This window comes from Balaenoptera physalus (genome assembly GCF_965194825.1).
Source record: "Balaenoptera physalus genome assembly, chromosome: 4".
NCBI classification, from domain to species: domain Eukaryota; kingdom Metazoa; phylum Chordata; class Mammalia; order Artiodactyla; family Balaenopteridae; genus Balaenoptera; species Balaenoptera physalus.
In genome coordinates this window covers 65780607-65797945 of record NC_138891.1, presented here as the reverse complement: position 1 = coordinate 65797945, position 17339 = coordinate 65780607, and the positions used below count along the sequence as shown (strand labels likewise).

At 39.8% G+C, this 17339-nt stretch overlaps 1 protein-coding gene across 6 annotated transcripts in view; it reads right to left on the bottom strand.

The window, feature by feature from the left end:
- The window catches only part of ST6GAL1 (ST6 beta-galactoside alpha-2,6-sialyltransferase 1), a 137221-nt gene that overhangs the window by 64672 nt on the left and 55210 nt on the right, over positions 1-17339 (bottom strand). The window contains exon 1 of one of the 6 annotated variants that reach the window (XM_082461539.1): positions 8653-9952. The exons of the other annotated variants lie outside the window; for them this stretch is intronic. The gene's annotated coding sequence lies outside the window, so the exon portion shown is untranslated. Of the gene's footprint in view, positions 1-8652; positions 9953-17339 lie in introns of those variants that run through there. 6 annotated transcript variants of the gene reach the window in all.

The following is a 17339-nucleotide window of genomic DNA, read 5'->3' as shown; positions in this document are numbered from 1 at the left end:
TAATTGATATTTATAGGACATTCCATTCAAAAACAACAGAATACACATTCTTCTCAAGTGCTCATGGAACATTCTCCAGGATAGATCATATCTTGGGTCACAAATCAAGCCTTGGTAAATTTAAGAAAATTGAAATCATATCAAGTACCTTTTCTGACCACAATGCAATGAGACTAGATATCAATTACAGGAAAAAATCTGTAAAAAATACAAACACATGGAGGCTAAACAGTACACTACTAAATAACCAGGAGATCACAGAAAAAATCAAAGAGGAAATCAAAAAATACCTAGAAACAAATGACAATGAAAACACGATGACCCAAAACCTATGGGATGCAGCAAAAAGCAGTTCTAAGAGGGATGTTTATAGCAATACAATCCTACCTCAAGAAACAAGAAACATCTCAAATAAAAAACCTAACCTTATGCCTAAAGCAATTAGAGAAAGAAGAACGAAAAAAACCCCAAAGTTAGCAGAAGGAAAGAAATCATAAAGATCAGATCAGAAATAAATGAAAAAGAAATGAAGGAAACAATACCTAATATCAATAAAACTAAAAGCTGGTTCTTTAAGAAGATAAACAAAATTGATAAACCACTAGCCAGACTCATCAAGAAAAAAAGGGAGATGACTCAAATCCATAGAATTAGAAATGAAAAAGGAGAAGTAACAACTGACACTGCAGAAATACAAAGGATCATGAGAGATTACTACAAGCAACTATATGCCAATAAAATCGACAACCTGGAAGAAATGGACAAATTCTTAGAAAAGCACAACCTCCCGAGACTGAACCAGGAAGAAATAGAAAATATAAACAGACCAGTCACTGAAATTGACACTGTGGTTAAAAATCTTCCAACAAACAAAAGCCCAGGACCAAATGGCTTCATAGGCGAATTCTATCAAACATTTACAGAAGAGCTAACACCTATCCTTCTCAAACTCTTCCAACATACGGCAGAGGGAGGAACACTCCCAAACTCATTCTACGAGGCCACCATTACCCCGATACCAAAACCAGACAAAGGTGGCACAAAAAAAGAAAACTACAGGCCAACATCACTGATGAACATAGATGCAAAAATCCTTGACAAAATACTAGCAAACAGAATCCAACTGCACATTAAAAGGATCATACGCCATGATCAAGTGGGGTTTATCCCAGGAATGCAAGGACTCTTCAATCTACACAAATCAATCAATGTGATACACCGTATTAACAAACTGAAGGATAAAAACCATATGCTAATCTCAATAGATGCAGAAAAAGCTTTTGAAAAAATTCAACACCCATTTATGATAAAAACGCTCCAGAAAGTAGGCATAGAGGGAACTTACCTCAACATAATAAAGACCATAAATGACAAACCCACAGCCAATATCGTTCTCAATGGTGAAAAACTGAAAGCATTTTCTCTAAGATCAGGAACATGACAAGGTTGCCCACTCTCACCACTGTTATTCAACATAGTTTTGGAAGTTTTTGCCACAGCAATCAGAGAGAAATAAAAGGAATCCAAATCGGAAAAGAAGTAAAACTGTCACTCTTTGCAGATGACATGATACTATACATAGAGAATCCTAAAGATGCTACCAGAAAGCATCTAGAGCTCATCAATGAATTTGGTAAAGTAGCAGGATACAAAATTAATGCACAGAAATCTCTTGCATGCCTATACACTAATGATGAAAAATCTGAATGAGAAATTAAGGAAACACTCTCATTTACCATTGCAACAAAAAGAATAAAATACCTAGGAATAAACCTACCTAAGGAGACAAAAGACCTGTATGCAGAAAACTATAAGACACTGATGAGAGAAATTAAAGACGATACAAAGAGATGGAGAGATGTACCATGTTCTTAGATTGAAAGAATCAACATTGTGAAAATGACTATACTACCCAAATCAATCTACAGATTCAATGCAATCCTTATCAAACTACCAATGGCAGTTTTCACAGAACTAGAGCAAAAAATTTCACAATTTGTATGGAAACACAAAAGACCCCAAATAGCCAAAGCAATCTTGAGAAAGAAAAACGGAGCTGGAGGAATCAGGCTCCCTGACTTCAGACTATACTACAAAGCTACAGTAATCAAGACAGTATGGTACTGGCACAAAAACAGAAATATAGATCAATGGAACAGGATAGAAAGCCCAAAGATAAACCCACACATATATGGCCACCTTATCTTTGATAAAGGAGGCAAGAATATACAATGGAGAAAAGACAGCCTCTTCAATAAGTGGTGCTGGGAAAACTGGACAGCTACATGGAAAAGAATGAAATTAGAACACTCCCTAACACCATACACAAAAATAAACTCAAAATGATTAAAAACCTAAATGTAAGGCCAGACACTATCAAACTCTTAGAGGAAAACATAGGCAGAACACTCTATGACAGACCTCACAGCAAGATCCTTTTTGACCCACCTCCTAGAGAAATGGAAATAAAAACAAAAATAAACAAATGGGACCTAATGAAACTTAAAAGCTTTTGCACAACAAAGGAAACCATAAACAAGATGAAAAGACAACCCTCAGAATGGGAGAAAATATTTGCAAACGAAGCAACTGACACAGGATTAATCTCCAAAATATATAGGCAGCTCATGCAGCTCAATATCAGAAAAACAAACAACCCAATCAAAAGATGGGCAGAAGATCTAAATAGACATGTCTCCAAAGTAGATATACAGATTGCCAACAAACACATGAAAGGATGCTCACCATCACTAATCATTACAGAAATGCAAATCAAAAGTACAGTGAGGTATCACCTCACACCAGTCAGAATGGCCATCATCAAAAAATCGACAAACAATAAATGTTGGAGAGGGTGTGGAGAAAAGGGAACCCTCTTGCACAGTTGGTGGGAATGTAGATTGATACAGCCACTATGGAGAACAGTATGGAGGTTCCTTAAAAAACTAAAAATAGAACTGCCATACGACCCAGCAATCCCACTACTGGGCATATACCCTGAGAAAACCATAATTCAAAAAGAGTCATGTACCACAATGTTCACTGCAGCTCTGTTTACAAGAGCCAGGACATGGAAGCGACCTAAGTGTCCATCGACAGGTGAATAGATAAAGAAGATGTGGCACATATATACAATGGAAGATTACTCAACCATAAAAAGAAATGAAATTGATTTATTTGTAGTGAGGTAGATGGACCTAGAGTCTGTCATACAGAGTGAAGCAAGTCAGAAAGAGAAAAACAAATACCATATGCTAACACATATATATATGGCATCTAAAAAAAAAATTGTTCTGAAGAACCTAGGGGCAGGACAGGAATAAAGACGCAGACAAAGAGAATGGACTTGAGGACACGGGGAGGGGGAAGGGTAAGTTGGGACGAAGTGAGAGAGTGGCATGGACATATATACACTACCAAATGTAAAATAGATAGCTAATGGGAAGCAGCCACATAGCACAGGGAGATCAGCTCGGTGTTTTGTGTCCACCTAGAGGGGCGGGAAAGGGAGGTTGGAAGGGAGACGCAAGAAGGAGGAGATATGGGGATATATGTTTATGTATAGCTGATTCACTTTGTTATAGAGCAGAAACTAACACACCATTGTAAAGCAATTATACTCCAATAAAGATGTTAAAAGAAAAAACCAAGATGCTACCTTCCCCCTCTATCAAATTAATAGAAGCTAAAAATACATATAATCTAGAACTGAAAACAGCACTCCCATATATCTCTTGAACAAAAATGAAGGGCAATTTGCAAAATGTATCAAAGCATTAAAAATGTCCTTTCTCTTTTAACTTAGCAATTACATCTTCAAAAGGGAAATAATCAGAGAACCTGTCAAAGACTGTAGTTCAGTCTCAGCCCACTCATAACCTGTAACAACCTCAATTCACAACAATAGCAGGATAGTCAATTTTTATGGAAGGTCCACAGGACAGGATGTGATTAAACAATTAAAAACCACATTTGTGAAGGCTTCTTAAAAGCTTTTTAATTTAAAATGTACGTATAGAAAACTATAGACAGTAGTATAATGAACCATCATGTACTCATTACCCAGCATCAACAATGACTGATTTATGACCAATTTTGTTTCTTTGACACAAGATCCCAGTGCTTCATCTTGGGTATTTTAAACAAATCTCAGACATCATATCACCGCATCCATTATGTCACTATGGATCTCTAAAATGCACTCCTTTTAAAAATATAACCAAAATACCATTATCAAACCAAAAAAAAAAGTTTTTAATAAGATTTCTCAACAAAATAGGAAAGTGTTCATAATATATGTGAATTGATAAAAAATATTATAAAACTATATGACCTTAGAGGAAAAGAGGAGAAGGAGAGAAAAAAAGAAAGAAATACTCATTCACAAAGAAAAATGACTTGAAGGAAATATATTCAAAATATTGCCAGTAATCTATAGTTACCCCTGTGGCATGGGATTAGATTATTTTTGCTCACTTTTGTATTTTTGAGTGTATTTTCACTAATGGGGTACCTACTGTGTTGGATATTTATTATTTCTCTTGCTCTTCTTTCATTCCTCACGTTCAACGTTTCCCTCCAGTATCATTTCCCTTCAGCCAGGAAAACTTCCTTCAGCGTTTAACACCAGGTCTGCTGGAAATGAGCTTCCTGGATTTCCTTCATCTGAGAATATCTTTATTTTCCCTTCACTCACAGAGGATATTTTTTCTACACATAAAATTGTGGGTTGACAGTTCTGTTTTTCTACCACTTTAAAGATGTTCCACAGTATTTGAATAGGTTTCCTTTTTATATAATGTATCATCTGTCCCTGGCTGCTCTCAGTATTTTTTTATTTTTGGTTTTCAGCAGTTTGATTATGATGCGGCTGAGTAGTTGTCATTGGGTTTATTCTGTGTGGGATTCACACAGAGATTCTATACTTTGTAAATTTATGTCTTTTACCAAATATGGGACACTTTCAGCCATCCTGTCTTCAAATACTTTTTCTGCATGAAAGTCTTTCTTTTCACCCTCTAGGATGGGACCTCAATAACATGAATTTTCAACGTTTTGATCTTGGTCCACAGATCCTGAGATTCTATCCATTCTTTCCAATAAAAAATATATTTACAAATATATTTAAAATATTGTATAATTTCTTTTGTTCCCTCTTCAAGTTCACTGACTTTTTTCTATTCTGCCACTGAGCCCACCCAGTGAATTCATTACTTCAGATGTTGTCTCCTCAATTCTAAATGTTCCATCTGGTTATTTTGTATCGTTTCCATTTTTCTGCTGAAAACCTCTATCTTTTCATGTCTTTCAAGAGTGGAGAATGGTTCTAAGAGCTACATTAAGTCTCTGAGAGTTCTACCATCTGAGACATCTCAGGGGTAGCACCTGGTGATAGTCTTTCCCTTTGAGTATTGTTCAGATTTTCCTGGTACTTTTTAGATTTAGTAAATTTGAATTGCATCCTGGACTTCTAGATATTATGTAATGAGGCTCTGAATTCTGTTAAATTCTTCTGAAATGTTGATATTTTTGTTTATTTGTTTTAGCAGGCATGTAGCCCACTTAGGTTCAGATAGAAAATTCTGTCTTACGTTTTGTGACTGGTAGCTCTGATGTCAGTTCAGCTTTCAAAGGCTTTGCTAAGCCAGTTGGGTATGCCGGTCACATAGGCAACTCAAGGATTTATCTGGGACTTGGCTAGTGGTTAATAACACAGATAGGTTCTCAAAACCTTTGCTGTGCTTCCTGGGATCTGTTCCACACATGCGCACCTTGTAGTACACCCAGGACTTGTGCCAATCCATACACAGAATTAGTGGGTCCCCTTTTCCAGCTCTTTCCTCTCAGGAATTTCCTCACACTCTCTGGCTTCCAGCAGCTCATTTTCCTAGTTCCTCTGACTGGAAAGATGGGGTTATCTCAGAGTTTTAGCCTCCCAAACAATTGTGCAGTTCCACGTGACAAGGGCCATCATGGGTCACTGTTCAAGTTTTGACTCCAGTATCTTATCTGCCTATTACTTTTCAAGTTCTCATGTAGTTGACTTTTGCATTCAGTCCAGTTTTTCGTTATAAACAGTGGTAGACAGAGGTGGTAGTTGGATTATTTCACCTTGGCTGGTACTGTGTCCTTTGTTCTCAGCAATTTTTACTTCTCAAAATTTCACCCATCTCTCAAAGCTCCATTAAAATACCACTTCTTTCCAAGAAGCCATCCTTCTTCTCCCAGCTAGAAAAACTTTCTCCTTCCTCTGAATTAGGGAAGATTCAGAGTTAGCAATATTGAGAATCAAGCTGACAGCCAAATCTTTTCATGATTATCTTTGTTCAAACATCTGGCTTCAAGGAATGAAATCAAACCTAGCCAAGAAGCATCATGGTGGTTAAGAGAGTGGACTTCACCTAAATTCCAGCTTTGCTAATTGCTGGATGTGGGACCATAAGCACATCACTTACTTCTATGTACTTCAGTTTCCTCATCTATGATATGGAAATAATAATAATTACCACATAGAATTGTTGTGAACATTGAGTTAATAGTTGTAAAGCACCTAGAGAAATTCCATGTTGTAAGTGTAAGTGATTATTATCAATCTCTCACAGTTACCATAACTTTACTCTGCAGATGAGAGAACCCTGCAGAGGGAAGAGGAAAGAGCAGACAGAGCTTGCTCTAGTCCCAACTCTTACTATGTCCTGAAAGTGACTATAATTTTTGCTTTAGTAAATACTTGTAAGAGCCCAATTTGTGTATCTGTGTGGATCTTCTGAGAAGCATGTGGCAGAGTGGGAAGATAACTGCATGAGATGCGTTGGGAGATTTGGCTTCCAGGACCGGGTCTCCTTTGGGTCTGTGTTTTCTATTGTAAATCATGACTGTATAAGATAGGCTGGTCTACCTCCACATAGCTGATAGCAATCTTCGTAAAAGGCAAATGGTATAGGGTCATTTCTCAGTTTACCATCCAATGTCTTCCTGAAACACACAGAATAAATTCCAAATTCCTTAAGCTGTCCCGTAGACCTTTAGTGCTTTCTGCTGCTATCTGTAACCTCATCTCCGGCCACTCCTCCACAGCCCACACATTCTAGCTGCACTGACCTAACTAAGACTCACCCAGCCCACCTCAACAATTCCCACTTGCACCAATGCCCTCATCCTTGAGCTCAAATATCTCTCCTTACCATCTTGTCAACACATAAATGCCTCCTCTTCCATGCAAACTGCTCAAGGATGTCTCTGAGGCTCTCCTGGACCCTCCAGAACCCTGTTTGGTCAGTCCCTCCCTCTCCTTTGTGTCCCATAGCTCTCTATAAACACCCTAGTACCACTTCGGGGTGGATGGTAATCACTTATTTTACAGTCCTTCTCTCCCACACTATAGCAGTGTTTTTCAAAATACATATTATTTTACATTAATGAGTCTCAAAACCAATTTAAAACATCACTACCAGCTTTTTAAAAATAGAGTAAACTAGATTTGAAAGTATCTGAATTCATTGCATGTTAATAACAGTGCTTCATGAAACTTTTGTCTGAAATAGATCATTAGAAAGACGGATATGGATGGATGACAGATAATGAACTCCCATGGACCCATGACCCAGATTCAATAATCATCAACTATGGCCAATCTTATTTTGTTTATATTTCTACCCATTCCTACCCCCTAGATTATTTTTAAACAAATCCCAAATAACATGGCATTCATTTGTAAATATTTCAGTATATATTTCTAAAAGATAAAGACTTTTGGGACTTCCCTGGTGGTCCAGTGGTAAAGAATCCGCCTTCCAATGCAGGGGACGTGGGTTTGGTCCCTGGTCAGGGAACTAAGATCCCACATGCTGTCAGGCAACTAAGCCCGCACACCACAGCTACTGAGCTCGCGTGCCTCAACTCGAGAGCCCGTGTGCCGCAAACTACAGAGCCCACGTGCCCTGGAGCCTGCACGCCACAACTAGAGAGAAACCTGCACGCCACAACGAAGAGCCCGCGCGCCGCAATGAAGAGCCCACGTGCCGCAACGAAAGATCCCGCGTGCCTCAACGAAGATCCCACGTGCTGCAACTAAGACCCGATGCAGCCAAAAATAAATAAAATAAATAAATAAATAAATGTTTTTTAAAAAATAAAGGTTTTTTTTAAATAACTATAATAACATAAACTATGTTCCTGATTGTTGGTGACAGTCCAGAAAGTTTGTAAGACTTTAAGTTCCCAGGGGGAAATGCCCCCTCATTTATCTCTGCACTCACAGGGCCTGGCACTTACTACAGAGGAAAGAGGAGGAGGGAGAAAGGAAGGAAACTGGAAAGGTTGTAAAAGGAAAATTAAAGGAAGAGAGTCTCTTCCCTTTTAGCGAATTCCCTTTTAGTGAATCAACTTCTGCTGAACTTCTCAAAAGAAAAAAAACAAAATACCCCCTAAATCAGGTTCCTCAACGTTAATTAATTCCTGACTAATTAAGGCTTCTGTGTTTGCTGTTTTCTCTCTGGGATGCCACACATGACTGTGCAAGGTGTGCACTGCATACAGCCCTCACATTCTAGCTGCACTGGTAGAAGGGCATCTTTCCCAATAGACAAAAAAGTGCTCTATGGGCTGACGGTGACCCTGTCCTCCCTCCGTGATCTAGTGGCTTATAGTTACCTTGGTCCGCTTTTCTCCCTCTGCTGAATTCTTCCCTGCCTTCTACGCTGTCCACAGAGGCCATAGGCAGAAGATTCTCCATAAAGCCAGATGCATTTGCAGTGTGTTCTCAATAAAAGGTCACCTTTATATAGAATGACTTCAGTATCAGGAGCAGGACCTCTCTCTTAGGAAAGTTCTGAGTTCTGGGGCTGGCACTGTCACTTGCCAGTCACAGGACCTTTAGATAATATCCCTGAGGCCAAATTTTCTTATATGAAAATAGGAATAATAATAGCTCCCCTGTCTCTTTCTGAGAGCCCTTGTGAGGCCCAAAGGAAGGAAATGCTTTGGAAATGGTAAAGTAGCATAGAGATGAATAGGATATTTTAGTGATGATTTATGGTTACATCCAGAATGATAGCTCCTAAACATCACTGCTGTCTGACAAATTGGGAATTATGTTTCTTGCAAAAATTCTGTATTATTTAAAAGTACGAGTACACAAAAAATTGGAAAATATATCTTACATACAATTTATAATAACAAAACATTGAATGCCAAGAAGCAAATTAAATTAAAGATGGACAAGACTTCTTACTGAAAACTACAAACTTTACTGATAGAAATTAAGGATGACCTAAAGAAATGGGAACATATACCATGTTTATGAATTGGAAGGTTCAGTTTTGTTAAAATGCTCATTTTCCCCCAAATAGATTGTGATGGTTAATTTTATGTGTTAACTGGGCCACAGGTGCCCAGATATTTATTTGGTCAAACATTATTCCAGGTATGTCTGTAAGGGTGTTAATAAGATTAATGCGCACATATCCTATTAGTTCTGTTTCTCTGGAGAACCCTATTACATTGACCTATAGCTTCAGTGCATTTTCAATCAAAATCCCAACAGGCACTTTGTAGAAATTAACAAGCTAACTATAAAATTTATAAGAAAACTCAAAGGACCTAGAAGAGCAAAGGCAATCTGAGAAGAGAAGAACAAAGTTAAAAGACTTAAATTACCAGACCTGTTATAAAACCACAGTAATCCAGACAACGATGTAAGGACAAATAGATCAATGAAAAAGACCAGAATCTGGAAAAACCAGTAACTTAATTTTTTATAGTAACTTAATTTTTTTAACGTGGTATCAGTGAAATTCAATGGAGGAAAGAAAGGTCTTCTTAATAAATTGTTCTGGAGTGTCTGGACATCTATATAGGGGAAAAAATGAATCTTGAACTGTCCTTCACCCTATTAATTTGAAGTGGATCCTAGACCTATATGTGAAAATTCAAACTATAAACTTTCTAGAAGAAAATATAGGAGAAGGGGCTTCCCTGGTGGCGCAGTGGATGAGAATCTGCCTGCCAATGCAGGGGACACGGGTTCGAGCCCTGGTCTGGGAGGATCCCACATGCCGCGGAGCGACTGGGCCCGTGAGCCACAACTACTGAGCCTGTGCGTCTGGAGCCTGTGCTCCGCGACAAGGGAGTCCGCGATAGTGAGAGGCCCGCACACCGTGATGAAGAGTGGCCCCCGCTTGCCACAAGTAGAGAAAGCCCTCGCACAGAAACGAAGACCCAACACAGCCATAAAGAAAGAAAGAAAGAAAGAAAGAAAGAAAGAAAGAAAGAAAGAAAGAAAGAAAGAAAGAAAGAAAGAAAGAAAGAAAGAAAGAAAAGAAAAGAAAATATAGGAGAATATCTTCATGATCTTGAGGTAGGCAAAGATTTCTTAGACCAGACACAAAAGCATTAATAATAAAAGGGAGAATAATAAGAACTTCAACACATTTAAAGGCCAAGTTATTTAAAAGTGGCCCTGACAACTAATTTCAGTTTTCAGTGTGAGAAAGATTTAAGATCCAGGCCTGGAAACAACTGTCCCAGGATAAATACATGCAGCCAAGTTGTTTCGGGACCTCACACAAGGGGAAAAGCTTCGTATCTCACCAATATGGTAGGCCCAGGGTTAGGAAGCATTTACGAGAACGAGGTTTTTGTCACTGGGAGATCAGAGTATCACTAGGAGATAGACTCACTCAGACTATATATAATTCCAACCCACAATCCAAAATTCACTCAGGCAAAGAAGAGAGCAGGTTGGATTGGAGTCGACACACTGATGGCATGAAACAGAAGGAAATTTAAACACATCTGATCAAACCCTCCCCATCCTATTTTCATAGCTGGAAAAACTGAGGCCCACTGCTACAGAGTATTGGTTTGTGACAGAGCCAAAGCGGAACTCAGATTTCTTGGCTTCCTGACAAATTCTCCGTCTACCACTGAGTCTGTGTCTTGCTGCTGGCTTCAGGGTCTGTCCAGGCTTCTCAGAAGTTGTAGGGGACTCATGTTGGTCTTACAAATATGAGTACCTGAGCCAGTATTTGTGAAGCTCTCAGTATATTGTCCACCATATAGTAGGTGCTCAGTAAAGAATACTGTTACTAGGTTAGATTTGACTTCCCAGACGAGCAGTGACAAAGCAGAAGGCCCTGAAGACAACATTTGAATAGCAAAGGCTCGTTTCATACCAAGATTATTCCTCTACCTGCCTAGCACCCCACGCCACCAGATACTACCATCCAAGGAAAGCCAGGGAGGCCCTGGCCCTTCTCAAACCCACAGGGCATGAGGATTAAAGAAGGAAACGTTCCTCCTTTCTGCTGGTGTGCCTGGAGTCCAGATTTTCCCCAAAAAACCGGAAAGATATAAATTGGACATGAACACACCACAGAACCAGCCTCACTCCAAATCCTTGGCAAGGGTGGATGGAACAGATGGGAGTAGGCGAGATGTTGAAAGAGAGAAGCTGCTTAGGAGCGAGAAACAGCTGGGATGAGGGAACACTGATGCCTCACAGGGTACAGGAAAGTGTAGGCAAGGGAAAAGTCCTTTGCATTTTCCAAACGTAAATATTACTGCGTTCCTTTTCCTCAGCCCACTTGCCTCACTTTGCAGATGCACCTGTCATTACTCTACACACACCTTCTAACTTCACAGGCAGATTTTTGCAGTTTCTCCACTTAGCCAACATATACTTATGGAGTGCTATGCTGGTCAGGCCCGGCACTAGGCAATGAGAATGCAGGGGTGACTGCGGAGGTCTCTGCCTCCGGAGGGAGAGAGACAGGGAAGAAGCAATGACAGCCGCAGAGCATGTGCCACACGGAGAAGCCAGCCACGCAGTCTGGATGGTTCGAGGAGCCCAGGGATCACCTCCCACGTTTGATCTCAACTCAGACACGAAGAGGAGGAGGAGTTGGGACAGACAAAAGGAAGGCGAATGGGATGTGCTGTGTTCAAGTACCTCGTTGGTCATTTTTTGCATTTCCCTAAGGCTGGGTTTTTACCTTATCATTCAGACAGACTTGATTTGTGTTGCTGAGCATAAAAAACACTTGATATCTTCCATAAACCTGACAGTTTCCTTTGATGCCAACTGTAGGGGAAAGCCACAAAATTAATAAGCATATGAAATGTCATCCCTCTCTGTGAAATTATGCTCTCGCTAACCTTAAAAACAAGATTTCATTAAAACCTGTTAAAAGCTTCAGGGACATGAAAATGTTTGCCTCCCATTTGTTTCAGGATGGTCCCAAACCTACAACGTGGACAATAAAAATACACTGTAACCACACATATGTCAAAATCTGAGCTAATTACGATAGAACTGCTGCTTAGACCAATGTAAGGACAGAAAATAAAACTAAAAAGCAATGTTTTTCTTAACATTACATTCATGGAGGGCCTTTTTGTGCAGGACTCTGCTAAATGCTCTCTATACATTATCTCACTAAAGTCCCCTGATATCTCTGTGAGGCTGGTGTTATAATCCCATTTTACAGATGAGGAAGCTCAAGGCCAGAAAGATTAAGTAATTTGCCTGAAGAAGGCATCTAGGATGTGTTGAAACTGAGATTCAAACCCACATTTACAACATTTTATTGAGTACTAATTATGTCAGACCCCGTTCTTAGTACTTTTCAAGTACTGACACATTTAATCCTTCCAGAAAATTTATAGGGAACTACCACTGTTGTCGCCTTTAGATGAAAGGGAGATTAAATAATGTGCCCAGTGTCACACATCTTCCTGACTCCAAAGACTGTGATAGATCCATGTGCAATCCGGGGTGTGGAAGAAAAGAGGAAGGTCATCCCTTTCCCACAGGCTCTATGCGGTTCGGACTGGAGCTTTGTGCTTTTGTGCAGCTGTGAGAGGTTGAGGCTGAGCTTTGGGGAAGTGCCGTGTCCGGACTTAAAGGCTGTGGGGGGAGGCTTCCCTGGTGGCGCAGTGGTTGAGAATCTGCCTGCCAATGCAGGGGACACGAGTTTGAGCCCTGGTCTGGGAAGATCCCACATGCCGCGGAGCAACTGGGCCCGTGAGCCACAATTACTGAGCCTGCACGTCTGGAGCCTGTGCTCCGCAACAAGAGAGGCCGCAATAGTGAGAGGCCCGCGCGCCGCGATGAAGAGTGGCCCCCGCTTGCCACAACTAGAGAAAGCCCTCGCACAGAAACAAAGACCCAACACAGTCATAAATAAATAAATTAAAAAAAAAAAAAAAAAAAGGCTGTGGGTATCTGGGGTTGGCCCTCACCATCAGTCTGCAAAAAAAAACTGTTTAACCAAACTTCCTCCAAGGAAGCACCCTGCACGGATGGTAGCCTCACCTATTCCTCTGGTCAGTTACATCAGTGGTGTTCTAAGAAGCATGTGGGGAAGAACACACAAACACTTGACACATTTTGACCTTTGCGAAATTTAGCAAAACTTTAGGTAAATTTTCATACCCAGTGCTGGTGGTTTTGTGGCAAAACTGGTGAGCTCACACGTCACTTGTTGCTGAGAAAACAGAAGTTTATGCTGTACATCTTAAACTTACACAATGCTGTATGTCAGTTACATTTCAAATAAAACTGGGGGCGGGGGCAGGAGGAACAGAAGCAACACCTCAAGAAAACAGAAGAAATATGCCAGAAGAACCAATACATTTTAAAATGTTTGTAAGCCTTCTGGCTTAGAATTCAAAGGCTGGATAATTTCTTATTAAGAAATAGTTTTAAATTTGTAATTATATCTATATTTATAAATAAGATATAGTGACAACTATAAATTTATAATTTCACAATCTAATTATAAAAGATATAAAAGAAAATAAGCATGAGGCTGCAGGCAGTAGCATCAAATACAATGTCAAGAAATTTTGAAACAACCCAAATATCTAGCCACAGGAATAAGCAAACTGTGATATAGAATTTAGTCATATTCTCTGAAGCCATTAACATACTACATGCCTTATAAAGATGGAAAAATGTTTATGATAACAGGAGAAATAAAATAAACTTTGTCCACATTAAAATTATATTAAAAATTTATTTTTTTCCACAAAAGGACAATGATTGCAAGGGAACACTGTAAAATGAAGAGCAATGTGTCAGGATGTCAGGATTTTCAAAGTGTGTCTTTACTGCTGTTGTAATGTTTATGAATAAAACAAGAAAAACAAACTTAGAACCAACTTGGTTGCCCACAGGAGAAGCCCGTGGCCCTCCCAATTCAGTTTCTCCTGCATTAGGATATGGTAGTCTTCCTGGAAAAAAGATAAAACTGGGCCTTCTCCACAGGATCTTCTGCTTTAGCACAGGGGAGGGCAAATACATTTCCAGTAAGGCCCCTACATACAAACCTACAAGACGCGAACTTTCAGTGATGCGAACGTGCGTTTGCATGTCCAGTCACGTACGTTAGTTCACGTGTCTGGCATACATTGTCACGTGCGTGCATCCTCTACAAGTGGTTGTGCTTTTGTGTACTTTACTGTATAGTACTGTATACAGTACAGTAGTACAGTATCTTTATTTGAAGTCCAGGATGTCTGGAAGCAAGTGTAAAAGCAGCAGAGATGTAGCTGTTACTGCTAAGAAGCACCGGCTGTTGTACTGTACTACTGTACTTTTCAAGGTACTGTACTGTAAGATTAAAAATGTTTCTTTGTTTTTTGTGTTTGTTTGCTTTTTATGTATTATTTGTGTTAAAACTATTATAAACCTATCACAGTACAGTACTATATAGCTGATTGTGTTACTTGGGTACCTAGGCTAACTTTGTTGGACTTAGGAACAAACTGGACTTACGAACATGCTCTCGGAACAGAACTCGTTCGTATGCAGGGGACTTACTGTACTGGGTACCTGATGACCCAGCCCTGGCTAGCTGAGCTCTCTCTATGTATTATAACGGACTCTTCACATAACTTCTAAAAGGAAAATGTCCTTAATGACCCCATGTCCCGGAAGAGAGGCTCTCCACCTACTCAAAGGACTCCCTTAACTCTGGCATATGCATTTGAAGATGATGGTTCCCCTTACTTCCCTAGAATCTCTCAGCTACCTCCAGAAGCAAATTTAACAATGGTTTGGAAATGGGCTACTTCGGCAGAGAAGCAGAGAAGGGTGGAGGTGGGGAAGAGGTATGAAATGGCCAACAGGAAGGACTCTTGGAGGCATTTGCAAAACAAAAGGGCATAAAGATATGAGTGAGCATGGAATGCTAGGGCATTTAATCCAAGGTGAACATCAGCATAGGATGTACAATGGGCCATCTAACAATATGAGTCTGATCGTGAGAGGTCCCTGGCTGAGAGGTCCTTTCTACAGATGGAAACACCATTGCCCTCCTGACTTGGCTACTTCAGGTTCGCCCAGCTCACCCTACGGTCCACTCAAGGAGGTGTGCAATGAGCTCTTAGGAACTTAAGTTCCACCGGTGGCAACTGCAGAAACCTCAGCTATTTGCAGAGAGAGGCTTGTGAGAACAGGAGCCCTGTTTCAAAACATCCTGTTACTATTTTTACCCAGAAATACCTCCTTACCGTCTACACTCTATCTACCTCCTCCCGAGGCCAGCAAGCATGAAAAGCACAAAGCTCCACCATCGTGTGGGAGGTCAGGCAGCCTTCTCTACGTCACAGCATGCTTCTTCCCAATTCCAAGGTGAGATGCATATTACTTCTAGTTAAGCTAAACTGCAAACTTTCAGTTCATCAAAAACATGGTGTTCTACCTGCATGGCCCAGGAAAAGCAAATACAAAAAGCTTCTTGGGTGAAGATCTGAAGTTGAGATTTCGGCAGCTGAACTCATCCTTCAGATTGGTTTTCAGATATTAAAGAAGAATCGCAAAAGCTCATCTTTTCATTTAAGAATGAATAAAAGATCAGGAAGTGGGTGTTTCTGAAAGGGACAGTTGAGCAATGGAAGTAAATAGGCACCTGAGCAGAGGTCACATCTGTGGGCCTCACATCCATCTCTGCGTATAGAGACGGTGGAGCCACACGTCACCCAATGGTTGGTTACAAAATCAGTGCTTAGGCTCGAGAATGCCCCTCTCTTGGGAAACTATTGATTAAAAGCATTTTAAGAACTTTAAAAGTCGTATGAACCTACTGCAATGTAGTGACTTTATTTGGATCCTGATTTGAATAAACACATTGTTTTTAAAATTATATATATGTACATATATACACACATAAATATGCATACATATCTGTGTACACACACACATCCACATACATATGACAGTTGGGGAAATTTAAATATTGACTCCATATCTGATGATACAAAGGACTTGTTCATTATTTAAATGTGATAATAGTCTATTATAGTTAAGTTGCTTTTATTTTTAAAAAGTCCCTTTTAAAAATACATATTGAAATATTTATAGATAAAATGAAAAAATAAATTTGAATTAATAAATCTGAATTAGAAGTCAATTAAAATAAGCCCTTATTTTGTAAGGACATTCATGTGCAGTAAAGGAAAGAAACAGACAAAAAGTCCTCCTATCTTGAATCACCCATAAAATACAGAATACATAGTCTGTTTATACAACCCCGGAACACTCATATAAAAGTTCACTCAGTGAATCCAACACGCTGGGTTATTCTCCAGCCCTGGAGGAGATTATGATTTCTTTTTCTGGGGACCAGAAGAAATAATTATCTTGAGTTCAGTAACATGTGCATGAAGAAGACAACTATTTCAACACTGGGATCATATCCAACACAAGATGCTCACTCTACAGAGACTGAGGGAACCCTGGTTCATGTCTCCCTACCTGCACTTGTGCAAGCCTCAAATTAAGCTGACTGAGTGGCTGTCAGAACTGTGGGCACTATTGCTATTACTCTCTCTTTCCCAATGTCTCCCTTTTTAAAAATGTGCTGAGTAGAACTGACATGCCACTGGGTACCCATAAGCTGCCTGAGAGGAAGCTATACCAAGCTTCTAGTATTAGAGTTGATATTTAGGAGAAGAAGATAATCCCATCTTAACACATGGGAACATATGGACGATAAGGAGCATGCAGAGTGATTCAGGTCACAGAGACCATCTTTGATGAGGAAGCATCGCTATGTCTACCCATATGCATCACCATTATTGTAAGTTTCACTTCCTGAGCCCCTATGATGTCCTAGGCACTCTCTATTTTAAGTCTTCTGAAAAACTCTGTGGGTTATTTTTACAGATGAGAAGGCTGAAACTCAGAGCAATTGAGTGAGTTTCCAAAGGCCACACAGCTTGAAAAGGACAGAACCAAGATTCAGATCTCACTCCCCAAGTCTAGCCCTTTCTACCACACTGCTACCCCTGCCTACAAATGAGGCCTTTAAGGCACAGTTATTTAACACGGACCC